This window comes from Alosa sapidissima, chromosome 18, assembly GCF_018492685.1.
Source record: "Alosa sapidissima isolate fAloSap1 chromosome 18, fAloSap1.pri, whole genome shotgun sequence".
In the NCBI taxonomy this organism is placed as follows: Eukaryota; Metazoa; Chordata; class Actinopteri; order Clupeiformes; family Clupeidae; genus Alosa; species Alosa sapidissima.
The window spans coordinates 19,182,274-19,195,779 of NC_055974.1; the positions used below are offsets into that span (position 1 = coordinate 19,182,274).

General features: G+C 40.7%; 1 protein-coding gene across 1 annotated transcript in view; it reads left to right on the forward strand.

Annotated features, from left to right (window-relative positions):
• Window positions 1-2,962: 2,962 nt before the first annotated feature.
• LOC121690302 overlaps window positions 2,963-13,506 on the forward strand; it is a 32,801-nt gene continuing 22,257 nt past the window's right edge. Inside the window, exon 1 of the mRNA XM_042070784.1 lies at window positions 2,963-3,074. The gene's annotated coding sequence lies outside the window, so the exon portion shown is untranslated. The remainder of the gene's footprint in view (window positions 3,075-13,506) is intronic.

Sequence of the window (13,506 nt, forward strand, 5' to 3'; positions counted from 1 at the left end):
AGCCTCCTAGCCCTAGCCATCGTAGCTGCCAAAAATGTAACAATTTCGTAGGCAACCACAACTCCACAAATCAACTCAAGCGACTGAGTGAGCAGGCAGTCCGAGACTTCCCGCAGAGCCCGAAACATTGCAGACTCGCAGACCATGGGACTCAGATTGGAGCGGCTGAGTAGCAATCCGGGTTAGTCGGATCAGCCGGCCGGTTAGGCTACGTTGAGTACGAGTCAGTTGAATCAGCCGGCTACGTTGTCATGAGTGGATCTGCGAGAGCGAGTAGCTCCTCCTCGAGGTGAAAAGCAATTCCACAACAAAAGCAATTCTTTCTCTTCTGAAATAACATTCAATGTTCTGCATGTAGCCTAGACATAATTAGATTTGGTGTATAGATGTAGCATATTAAAATGCAATTAGGTCGTGCAGACAGTCCGAACTGCACGCTCATGGAGCTGCTTGAGTATCTACCCGGGTCAGTCGAATCAGCTGGGCGGGCCGGTTACGTTGTTATGAGTGCGAGTCAGCCGAATCAGCCGGCTACGTTGTCATAAGTGGATCTTTAGAGCAGCGAATAACTCCTCGTCAAGGTGAAAAACAAATCCACAACAAAAGCCATGCTTTCACTTCTGAAATAACATATGTTCTGCACGCATAGCCTACTATAAAAAGCAATTAGGTCGCAAAGACAGTTCGAAACATTGCAAGCTCTGTATGGAGTTGCTTGAGTAGGCTAGCCTACCTGAGTCAGTTGGATCAGCCGGGCGGGCCGGTTACGTTATGTTGTTATGAGTGCGAGTCAGCCGAATCAGCCGGCTACGTTGTCATGAGTGGATCTTTAGAGCAGTGAGTAACTCCTCTCGAGGTGAAAAACAAATCCACAACAAAAGCCATGCTTTCACTTCTGAAATAACATATGTTCTGCACGCATAGCCTACTATAAAAAGCAATTAGGTCGCAAAGACAGTCCGAAACATTGCAAGCTCTGTATGGAGTTGCTTGGTAGGCTAGCCTACCTGAGTCAGTTGGATCAGCCGGGCGGGCCGGTTACGTTATGTTGTTATGAGTGCGAGTCAGCCGAATCAGCCAGCTACGTTGTCATGAGTGGATCTTTAGAGGAGCGAGTAACTCCTCGTCAAGGTAAAAAGCAAATCCACAACAAAAGCCATGCTTTCACTTCTGAAATAACATATGTTCTGCACGCATAGCCTACTATAAAAAGCAATTAGGTCGCAAAGACAGTCCGAAACATTGCAAGCTCTGTATGGAGTTGCTTGAGTAGGCTAGCCTACCTAGGTCATTTGGATCAGCCGGGCGGACCGGTTACGTTATGTTGTTATGAGTGCGAGTCAGTCGAATCAGCCGGCTACATTGTCATGAGTGGATCTGTAGACGAGCGAGTAGCCTAGTTTCTACTCGTGTCATAATAATAGGCCTAATGAGAATAGTAGTAGTAGTAATAGTAGTAGTAATAATAATAATAATAATAATAATAATAATAATAATAATAATAATGATAATAATAACAATAATAATTTATTCACTGCAGGGCATTTCTACGTTTCTATGTCTACATTGAAAGTCAATTGCTTAGGCTAGGTTAAGACAATAAATAAACAGTCTGGCTCAAACTGCTTTCTTTCCCGTGAGTGGGTGGAGGTTTTGATGCTATTATATTAGGCTATTTTATATTATATAATATTATATTATATTATATTAGGCTACCTAACAGTATAGCTATGATTAATAATAATATTAGTTGCCTAGTATTAGCAGCCTATAATACTTATTAGAATAGATTCCTAGTAGCCTACTATTAGTATATAGTAGTGGTAATAAACATTGTAGCAGAGTAGCATTAGACCTAGGCAAACTTTTCTATTGTTAACAAAACAACAACAAATAATTATTATAATATAGGCTACCCTCTCTGTCAATAAGATCAAAGTTTCTGAACATGAGCACCAAAAAGATGAACAATGTGTGGATGCACTTTGACCAGGAGAGCAAAACTCTAAAGGCTAAATGCAAGTACTGCAAAAACCTGGTTTCAAATCATGGAGGATCCACATCCAACATGAGAAGGCACTTAACGAAATGAAGCACCCCACTGCACTGCTTGAACGTAGGACTGAATTTCTTTGCGATTTAGCAATACTGACTCAAGTGACTCGTTCAACCTGGATCAGTTTAGTGAGTGACTCAGAATAACCCGGATCCTTAAAAGGAATCTAGTTTGACCAGGCCTACTCATAACACATAGTACGGTGGCTCTTAATAAACAAACTGCATAATCATTTAACCAAATGATCTACAGTTAGTATAATTTGTATTTTTGTCATTTGTATTTTAGTATATTTTTATATATGGTATTTAAGTGTTAGTTAGTATAATTTGTATTTAGTATATTTAGCATATTCTTTATCTTCTACTGTCCTTACTGCTTAGTTGTGTTTTTATATTATATACTTTAATTACTCTTTCTGCTGTTAAAGAATGTGTTTGTGTTGTCTGTATGCTGCTGAGACCTTGCATTTCCCCTGGGGATCAATAAAGTATCTATCTATCTATCTATCTTATCAATCCTTCTTCCCAAAATGTTTGGATCTTTTTTATATATATATATACTTTTATTTGTCATTGAACAGTTGCCTGTACAGTACAACACAATTTTACCAGCAAGGTCACAAAGGTGCAAATAAGTCAAAGACTTTGCAAATTTGGATCCAAATAAAAGCATTTACATGTGTGTGTGTGTGTGTGTGTGTGTGTATATATGTGTGTGTATGTGTGTGTGTGTGTGTGTCTGGCTGTGGTCCAGTAGCTAAGGAATGTGAGAAACACCTTTGTGAGTTATTTATCTGATGTTGATGATCTGACGTTGCATGTAAGGACAAACCCAAAAATTACACTGTCATCTACCACATTCCCATGTCACCTTAGAGAGATATATAAATGAAGCATCGTGATCAGACTTCTCAGACCTCTCAGACTTCTCAACTGTTCTCACTTCACTTAAGGATATTACATCACGAGAAATAGCATCTTCTGAGTGCCCCAACTGCCAACTGCACAGAGACTGGGTGAGTAAGGGCCTGTGGCAGTTGCTTGATTTTGTTAACGTTTTATTTATTATTAATTCATAATTTGTTGCAGAGGAATTCACATTTCAGTGAAAAGGTATTCCATAAAATGACATGACCTTTTATATCTGTATTCTGCCCATTCTCCAAAATGGGACTATAGAGGAACCAAAGAAACTATGTCACATGTCTTTAAAGATTTATTGATGAATAAAAAGTAGTGTAAAATCATTGTTTTATAATGGAAACACTGGATGATAAATCTAACATTGAGATGACAAATCTGACATTGAAGAGAAGCTAACTTGTTTTGAGAAGAAAAAAAACGAGACACAATTATTGGGACCCCTGCATTTAATCCTTGTAACACTTTAATAAAACAGCTTTTAGTCTTCTCCTTAAACAGATCATGACATTGTAATTGTAATTCCATGCTGGAGATTATTGAGCATTCCTCTTTACAGAATATCTCTGGATTATCAGATTACTAGGTCCTCTCTTATGCATTCTCCACTTAAACTCGTGTCATGTGCAGGTGTGATGGAACATGTACAAACCAATAGGGTGTCGGAATGGCATACAGTATGTTTATACTTCACATCCAACCACAATCAAATTCACTCTGTCCGGATGGCACCATTTATCAGGATAGGTTTTCTTTTCTTTTTTGACCAATGACAAGCCGGAATGAAAACAAGCCGAAATTAATTAGGAGTAACAAGGCTATATTTAAAATGTATGAAGTAGAAAGTACAGATAATTGCGTGAAAATGTAAGGAGTAGAAGTAAAAAGTAATCTGAAAAAGAATTACTCCAGGTAATTGTAGTAAGATAAGATAAGATAAGATAAGATAATCCGGTAACACTTTACTTGACGGGTGAGTTTATAACACATTCATAGCAGCTGTCATAAACTGCACATAAAGCATTCATGACTGTTTCATGAGACATGACTCAACGCAGTGGCGGAACAAGTCAGAGCCGGGCCGGTCAAGTTTCGTAAATTAATTTGCCCTACTTCTTGACTGCAATGTAGTCAATTGACTGCTTGACATGTCATTTTTATTTTTCTGTACAATAAACAAATACATCTGCTTTATGCCGCAGAATTACATTCATATTTGGCTGACTTCTGCAGCAGACGCGCAAAAAATAAACACTGCCAGGCCATCCTTAAAATGTATTTTCGTTTGCCGTAACCCGACCGACCCTGTCAATTTAGAACCGACCCAAATATTTATTTGTTTCCCCTTTTAGTCCAACCGACTTGCCGGTTGTAAACTTGCGTTAAGACCGACCGATTTTTTTTTTTATTCTAAACAACCAATACAAATAAAATACTATTTATTTTAGTAGGCCTAAGTATTGTGAATATAAATTGCCAACATACAAACGTAGGATCTCTTAAATAAAACCCTGTGGCGTCATCTCTACACCATTGGTTTACGCATGTCACACTATGGCCGATACGCTTCGTTTCATTCACACAAACATCTCGACTCAACGCATTACTTGGCACGAAGCTCTAGAAGAACTGTGCCCAGAACTGTGCCCAGAGTACACAACTGTTTCACCAGCACATTTAAATGACTTGACTAAAACCGTGCATAACTGGAGGTACACCTGTTATCTGAGCAGTCTGTATGTCCTCATTTTGCGAATGCGAGGACGATATGAGTCTGTTGCATAGATGTCCGAGTCACGCATAATGTTTGAAAACCACTGGCTCGTAATCACAATAATTTAACACACGAGAGTTGGATACTTCATCATGTTCCCATGCCTACATTTTGGTGAGTAGCATAGAGATCGTTAAAACAATAAAGTATGGCTCTCCGTTTGGGACATCAAAAACTTATATTTTTAATAGGGTAGACTACCGTCGGAGATGCTGACTTGCAAAGGCCTCGTGATAACACGTTATCTCCACTATCATCAGTCAATGCCTCCTTGATCAAAGTGGGGAATGAAAGAAAAAGTTTGAGAACCACTGGCTTAACAAGTTACCTGCAGTCCAGAACACACAGAATATTGCAACAGAAAGTTGCCTTTATAATCAACTACTATTTGTTCCAACAGCATTCAAACAAAGCCTTTATAAAAGTGAAAAAAATGTATTCCATAAGAAGTAAAATAAAATACTGTTACTGTAGTAACTGTATCCCAAGCTTCAGCTCCCCACGTCTGTGACAGGCAGACGTGACACCGCTAAATTCTCAGCTTGTTTATACCCCACACTGAACACTGAACAAATATCCTATTGCGTCCTATTGCGTGCAGAGGGAATTTGAAAGACAACTGATTATCCCGCCCCTCGGACTGAGCACTGCGAACGGTGAGTGCCCAGACCCTACATTTTAATGTGGGTCTGGCTCACCAGGCTAGCAAACAGGCGCAACACATTTGAAAAGGAAGGACTGGTAGCATGCAAGCTCACGGGAAAGATTGATTTAAGAACGTTATCACAGTGTGTGGCTGTGGCGCAAAGCAGCGCGGGCGGAAGACAGCGACAATTGGCAGGGGAGGGTCATGTCTTTTTTAACAATTCTGTCGGAGGGTCATTGAACAATTTCTAGCAGGCAAGGGAGGGTCAAGCAACTTTTGACTGAAGCACTCAAAATTCCTCCCGTGGCCCTTTCCTCCGGTGGCCCCTTCCTCCCGGTTGGCTGAGAAACGGAGGTTAATATGCTCTATATTTTGTCCAAATGATGTCTGTCTATCATCGTTGCACTCGGAGAAAACCAGAATGATTCATTTGTCCACGAGGCTGAAGTTAGCACCACTTTCAGATCGCGGGGGAGTTAATTTTCCATTCCACCTTAAATATTGCAATTTTCTACCACAAGGGGGCAGTGTTGACCGCAAATTCACAATAACACAGGCATGTGCCTGTTGCAGATGAACAGGTATTGTTCACAGACGTTCAAAAGACTGTATATCTTTTTTCCGTTGACTCCATTGCCGAATGTTTTGATAAATGTTGCCTTTTGTGTTCTATTAAATAATTTGGTAATTTAGATGGGGGGGGGGGGTGTAGAGGGTGGCAGATTATGTAGTTTTTTTCTTTATTTTCTGTGCTGGATCTTTTGATACATGTTGTGTTATTTTGTTTTGTATGTATTTGTATTTCACAAATACGTACTATATTTTCAGAGGGGCTAAATATGCCATTTTCCACCATAGAATTTCACAAGTGGGGTGTCATTGGAAAGAGGATAGAGTGTAGTTATAGAATGTGTTGAAAAATCCGATGCAAAATGACATATAGGCCGTAGGGTATACATTTGCTGTAGAAAAACGTCAAAATCTGCTACCAACTGCATAACACCCCCCCCCCCCCCAGCCTCTCAAGGGTCTTCATGAGGTGAGATGTCAGTGCAACTGGTCTGTAGTGGTTCAGTTCTTTGGGATGTGGGATTTTTGGCACTGGAACACAAGATGTCTTCCAGAGCCGCGGCACTTTTCCCAGTTCCAAGCTCATGTTGAATATGTGCCCCACTATCATAACCAGTTGATCTGCACATGTCTTTAGGAGCCTGGGGCTAATGCCATCCGAGCCAATGGCTTTCTGCACCTTAATCCTGCTAAGCTCCTTCGCTACCTGCCCTGGTGTGCAAGACCAAGTGGAGCTGGAAAGTTGCATATTGGGGGCTATCGGTAAGGGGGAGGTGGGCAATGCAGGGGGCCCTCTGGAGAGTGACTGAGAAATACAGTACCCTCCAGAATTATTGGCAACTTGCGTAAAGTTGACTAACAACAGGTATAAAAAATAATCTTTTGATGATTCATTGTACTCCCACATTGAAAACAATGAGGAAAAATCCACCCTTGAAGGGAAGATTCTGAGAAAAAGGAAAATCTCATAAAGAAATAAATATTTTTAACGAAAACACGTTGCTCACAATTATTGCCACCCCTAGAAAAATCGTATACACAAAACCTAACAGAAGCATTTTCCTATCTAATTTCAACGTATTTAAGTTAATCAGAGTGTCTGTGAACTTTCAGAAGTAGTTCATGACTTTCTTTTTCACTAAGGTATGAAAATAAAGTGACACAGAGGCTAAATCCTCTAGTCATTTTTCAACATCAGAAGTGTGTTGACTGATTTGTAAGTCAGGGAATGTCTATAGATCTATAGATATATAGATGTATATATACAAACTAGGTACTTTGTTGAAAATGCATATTTACAGTTAAAACAATGATTAAATGGTTCTAATCAACTGGAAATGTGACAAACATGCTTGGACAAAGACCCAAGGTTATCTTACCCCCACGCAAAGTATGGTAAGATAGGCAAAAAATTCCATAAGAACCACTATTGGAGAGTTACAGACAAAGGTGTCATCTTTGGGTCACCAAGTCCCCCAAAAAATCTTCAAAAGTGACCTCATTGCCAAAAGATTATTTAGAGGACATGCTAGATAACAACCTGTCCAGTCATTTAATTACCAATGTAAATGGCAGGAGTTACTAAATGGTACAGTGACTTTGAAGTGTGGAAGTGTGGTTTATTGTCAGATGAAATGAAAATTGCGCTCTTTGGCTAGAAACACATTAGGTGTGTTTGGCATATATAGAAGAATGACTATACTGAAAAGAATCCCATACCTAATGAGAATTATGGTGGAGGCGCTGTTCTATTGTGGGGCTGTTTTTATTCCCAAAGGCCTTGGGAATCTAATTAAGGTGCATGGTATCCTAAACAACAAGAAAAACCTGAACATTTTCAAAGGAAATCTGTCAATCTCTGACAAGACACTAAAAGTTGGTCATGATTGGATCATTCATCAGGTCAATGAACCAAAACAATCGTCCAGGGGGTCGTTTCTAGAAAATTTAGCAACGACGTTGCTCAACCACCGTGGTACGACGCAACATGCGACCAAACAACAACATTGTTACACCTGTTTCCAGAAAGCATCGTACCTGTGTCGCAATTCGCTACCTCCGACGTTCGAACACCGTAGTTCCAACAACGTTGTGGATGATGCAGTGATACATATCATTGGTGGAAACAGTGACAACGTGTAATACCCCACCCCCTAGAAATGTTCTATCACAGCCTATGTCAACATTTTTCTAATTTAAACCGAGTGATTAATGCTGGCATTGTCATTGCCATCAGCAAAAACCTAAACCTATTGCAAGCATATAAAACAGTTAACTTAAGCCGACCAATATGAGTCATTATTTGTGTTAAATATCTATGTTGGAAAAAATATATAGCCTGGACGAATGTCTGGGTATCGCAAACTTTATCACTTGTCTCTTGGCTTAACGGCAGCGCGTCGGTGCACAGCGCGCTCGACCTGACTTCGCATCCAATCTTTTCTTTTCACCTCTGAGTAAGAGTAGGCCTACAAGACACAACAATAGGTTTTGACCATACATATTTATTTACTCTACATCGAGAGACCAATAAGACATCAGTCAAAAACAATTGACTCTACGTGGCACACTACTGTAGTTCACCTGCAGGTAGGGAGAAGCAAAAGGACAATCTCACATCATAAGAAAATCGAACGCTGGGATAACAAGTCCCCTGCTTTAGCCACTACACCATTTATCACTGTGCTGATTTTAAGTGTCTGTGAAGATTATAATACTAGCTAGGCAAGCAAGGCAATACTCGAATTAACATAAATAGCAAGAATGAGCCAAGTAGGGGAGTCAGTCTCTTAATCAACATCCACTTCGTATTGTTTGGTTAGGAGGTTGTGATTTTTGGTTAGGCACTCCGGACACCAACTGGAACTACCAAGGAACAACACAAGTGCGACTGCCCAGGGGCAGTAGTTCAAACGATCAAACTTTGCGTCCTTGTTTGCGATTGAGAGTTCAAACTCCCTTTTCTAGAAACACCAAATCCAAGAACGATGGAGCGAACTACCAAGGTTGCGACGCAAGTTAGCAAACTACGCTTTCTAGAAACGAGCCCCAGGTCGAAACAAATATGGTTTACTGAACACAAAATCAAGCTTCAGCCATTGCCATCTCAGTGCTCTGATCTAAACTCCATAGAAAAATAGTGGGGTGAGTCAAAAAGGAGGATGCACAAGTGTGGACCTAGGAATCTGGACGATCTGGACAATCTAGACGAACTGTTCGTAAAGACGAACAGTCTTAAATCTCTTGCTTTGTATTCTCCAAACTTTATGGAGTGTCATAGGTGAATATTACAAGCTGTTTTATTGGCAAAAGGAGGCTTAAGAAGGTATTATAACCAGGGGGGCCACCGTGCCAATAATTGTGAGCAACGTGTTTTTGTTAAAAATATTTATTTCTTTATGAGATTTTCTTTTTTCTCAGAGTAAAGGTTGGATTTTTCCTATTTTTGTTTCATTGTGAGATTACAATAAATCACCAACAGATTATTTGTTATACCCATTTTTAATCAACTTTAGCTGAGGTGCCAATAATTCTGGAGGGTACTGTAGATATCCAAAATTTCAACTTAAGTAAGGTAATGAAGTATTTGTACTTCGTTACTTGACACCTCTGTATATGAACAACCTCCTCTATAAAAAATCCTCCAGCATAGGAGTACGTCTGGAAACTTTAGTGTTTGTAAGTACGATTGAAGTGGAGATTTCTGGTTTTGAGTTGTGAATATGGCAATAATAGATTTTCTTTAATGGCTACTGTATTGGCATTATTTTGATCTATTCAAAATACCCAAATTCAAAACACCCACTGTAATAAGACAAAGAAGAAGTTCGAACCTGACTTCATCCAGTGTTAAGGATTCTGTACGTAATATGTTTGCAAATAATTGCATATTTCATTAGATAATGGCTCATTTACATAGTGGTACATAACATTTCAGAAAAGTTGCAGTACAAAAACAATATTGACTTAAAGTACATAATCAGTTGTGGAAGTTTCGTGGGAATATCTATGAGTTACATTTTTAGCTTATTCACCTGTAAGATATTCTTCCATAGACATACAATGGAAAATATAGCTGCAGTCAGCAATGAGGGGGCCAAGCTGTTGAGCAAGAGTTGTCATGGCAATTCAATGTTGTTATACACAGATACATCTTCTATTCACAAACTATCAACATGCTGATCTGTCATACAGTACTCTTCCTCATACCTAATGTTTTGTATGTGGCACTTTCACACACCCTAATAACCCCCCCCCCCCCCCCCCCCCTCATACACACATACACACACACACAGGTACACCCTCTCCTCCAAACACCCCATTACCCCATCATTACCCTGCCCACACACACCATACCCCCCCACACACACAGAGCCCCTCCCCCACACACCCCATTACCCCCCGTTACACATATAACCCCCCTCCCCCACACACCCCATTACCCCCTCCACCACACACCACCCCTTCCCCACCCACCCCCATCACACATACCCCCCCCCCCCACACACACACACATAACCCCCCCCCCCATTCACTTACATAGTTTGGTATTGATACATGAAAGCCTTGCCTTGCTGATATATGAGCTCATTTCCCTAACTGTAGCACCCCCATAGTGGTCACAAGTCAACATATTTTTTGTGTATCCTCGGGATGTGGTCCCATGTCCTCATACCAACTTTGGTTTCAATTGGTGAAAGTGTTGCTTATTATGGCACCCCTAGTGGTCAAACGTCACCACATATATTGCATCCTCAGGTTGTGGTCACGAGTTCACAGTTTGGTGTCGATAAAAGAAAGTGTTTCTAATTATAGCGCCCCTAGTGGTCAAAGGTCAATACATTTATTGTGCGTCCTCAGGATGTGATCCCGAGTCCATGAACCAAGTTTGGTTTCGATACGTGAACGCATTGCAGAGATATGAGCTCATTTCCTGTAACTTTAGCGCCCCCCTAGTGGTCAAAGGTCACTAATTTTATTGTGTGTCCTCAGGATTGGGTCCCAAGTCCATTATTGTCCATTATTGAGCCTTCTTATTGGGTCCCCATTGACCCCATGTACCGACATTGGTTTCTATATGTTAAAGGAGAATTCCGGTGTGATATTGACCTAAAGTGTATCGAAACATGATACCGAGTGTGAACGTATGTCTCATAGCCCATCTCGGCTTGTCCCCTGCACTCCAAAATCTGGCGCTAGTTAGCCGATGCTACCAACATCTTTTTCAATAGTGGTGCTTCGGCATCGGGCTAGCCATGCAAATAAATCACTGTTTTACACCCATTTACGAGGCTCAATGTATCTCCACACTTCATTGGTAGACTTCCGAGGGCCCTGACATTTAAAACGAGACATTGAGAACTTTGAAAAAGCACTGGTAGTTTACTTACAAGACGATTTATACAGACAGTATCTTCACGAAGTTTAGCGTTTGCAGCCATCTTGAATTTAGTCACGATAAGTCGAGCAACGAGTAAGAATGAACAGCTATGATAAGGGATCAGATTCCAAAAATAATTCAGTGGAAATGCATGGATTCCAGTTGCTGCTACTGGAAGAAACTGGAATCCATGCATTTCCACTGAATTATTTTTGGAATCTGATCCCTTATCATACCTGTTCATTCTTACTCGTTGCTCGACTTATCGTGACTAAATTCAAGATGGCTGCAAACGTTAAACTTCGTGAAGATACTGTCTGTATAAATCGTCTTGTAAGTAAACTACCAGTGCTTTTTCAAAGTTCTCAATGTCTCGTTTTAAATGTCAGGGCCCTAGGAAGTCTACCAATGAAGTGTGGAGATACATTGAGCCTCGTAAATGGGTGTAAAACAGTGATTTATTTGCATGGCTAGCCCAATGCCGAAGCACCACTACTGAAAAAGTTGTTGGTAGCATCGGCTAACTAGCGCCAGATTTTGGAGTGCAGGGGACAAGTCGAGATGGGCTATGAGACATACGTTCACACTCGGTATCATGTTTCGATACACTTTAGGTCAATATCACACCGGAATTCTCCTTTAAAGCATTGCTGATTTATGAGGCCACTTCCTGTTTGACAGCTTTGTCCGAAAATCGGACAATTCTTTGCGACCTGTGAAAACTTTTAAGTGTTTTTGATGAAATCCAATATGACGGTTGGATCAATTATGTTGACGTAATAAATTCACATCTGTCGGACCTCCCACAGTATTAACAGACACCACTAGTAAGTTTTTAATTCCAAACACATCATCCGTTACAGGCCAAAACATAATTTTGCTAATTATAGCGCCACCTATAGGTCAAAAGTCATCAAATTTATTGAGCCTCCTCCTTATTGGGTCCTGTCCCCATGTACCCAGATTGGTTTTGATACGTCAAAGCCTTGCTGAGATACTATCTATCTATTTATCTATCTATAGTATTTCTCTCTCATATCCTCATCTCCCTGCTTCATTCCTCTTCTGGCCCCCTAAGGCTGTCCCAACCACTGCAACACCCGACACCCAACCACCATTTAGTTTAATCTTAACTTAATAAAAAAGAGATTTCAATTATCATCAACAATGACAAGCCAGCTGGAACCTGCCACTCGTTTTCTCTCCCTCTCGTGTGCGCTCAGACGCATTGTCAATTAAATGGAGTAGCATAGGGCCTACGTTCAAGTTGGATCTTTAGGACCCAAAAAGTATCATCTTTATGTAACATGCTGTTGGTGCATGACATTGTATACTTTCTCTAACAAGAGTGATAAACAGTTTGCAGTACAGCTACTATTTATTGGCTAAATGTTGGTCCTTCCTCTGTCTCTTGGTGCCCTACACACAGTGTATGATGCGTGTGGTGGTGGTGATCACTGATCAGGCAACTTCTTAAAACTGGCTAGTAAGTTTTTATTAACACCCGCCAAAATTAATTTGTACCCGCATTTGGCGAGTTGGCGGGTGTTAATTAGAACCTGCCTATATCCCCCGCCCCCCCACCCCCCCAATACACACATACACACACACACACACACACACATAACAGGTACACCCTCACAGGTACCAACACAGGTACCAACATATTTTTTGTGCATCCTCAGGATTTGGTCACTTACCAGGTTAATAGTAGAAAGTGTTAATAATGATAAATTATAGCGCCCCTAGTGGTCAAAGTCAGTACATTTATTGTGCGTCCACAGGATGTGGTCCCGGGTCCATGAACCTTGTAGCCTAGAAATCTAGACGCACCCTAGCGGCAGCAAATTAAATGTGCTGCCAGGGCTAGTCTAGCAACTCTCCGTTGGCTTGTGAGCTCGAAAAATTAAACTTCTATCAGGCCAATCAAATCGTGTTAAGACTGAGTTGCAGGGTATTCCAAGATGAGGGAGCACAGAAACTAAAAGCAGTTTTACCAAGCTCAGTGCACACATGTGGAATGTGCAGCGGCCACCTGCTATTCCAACATTGGTAGGGGTTGTAGTAGTAGTAGCCTTTATTGTCACTTAAGTACCAGCGAAATTAGCCATCAACCTGTCCATACATATACACAAACATACATACAATATGACAAGG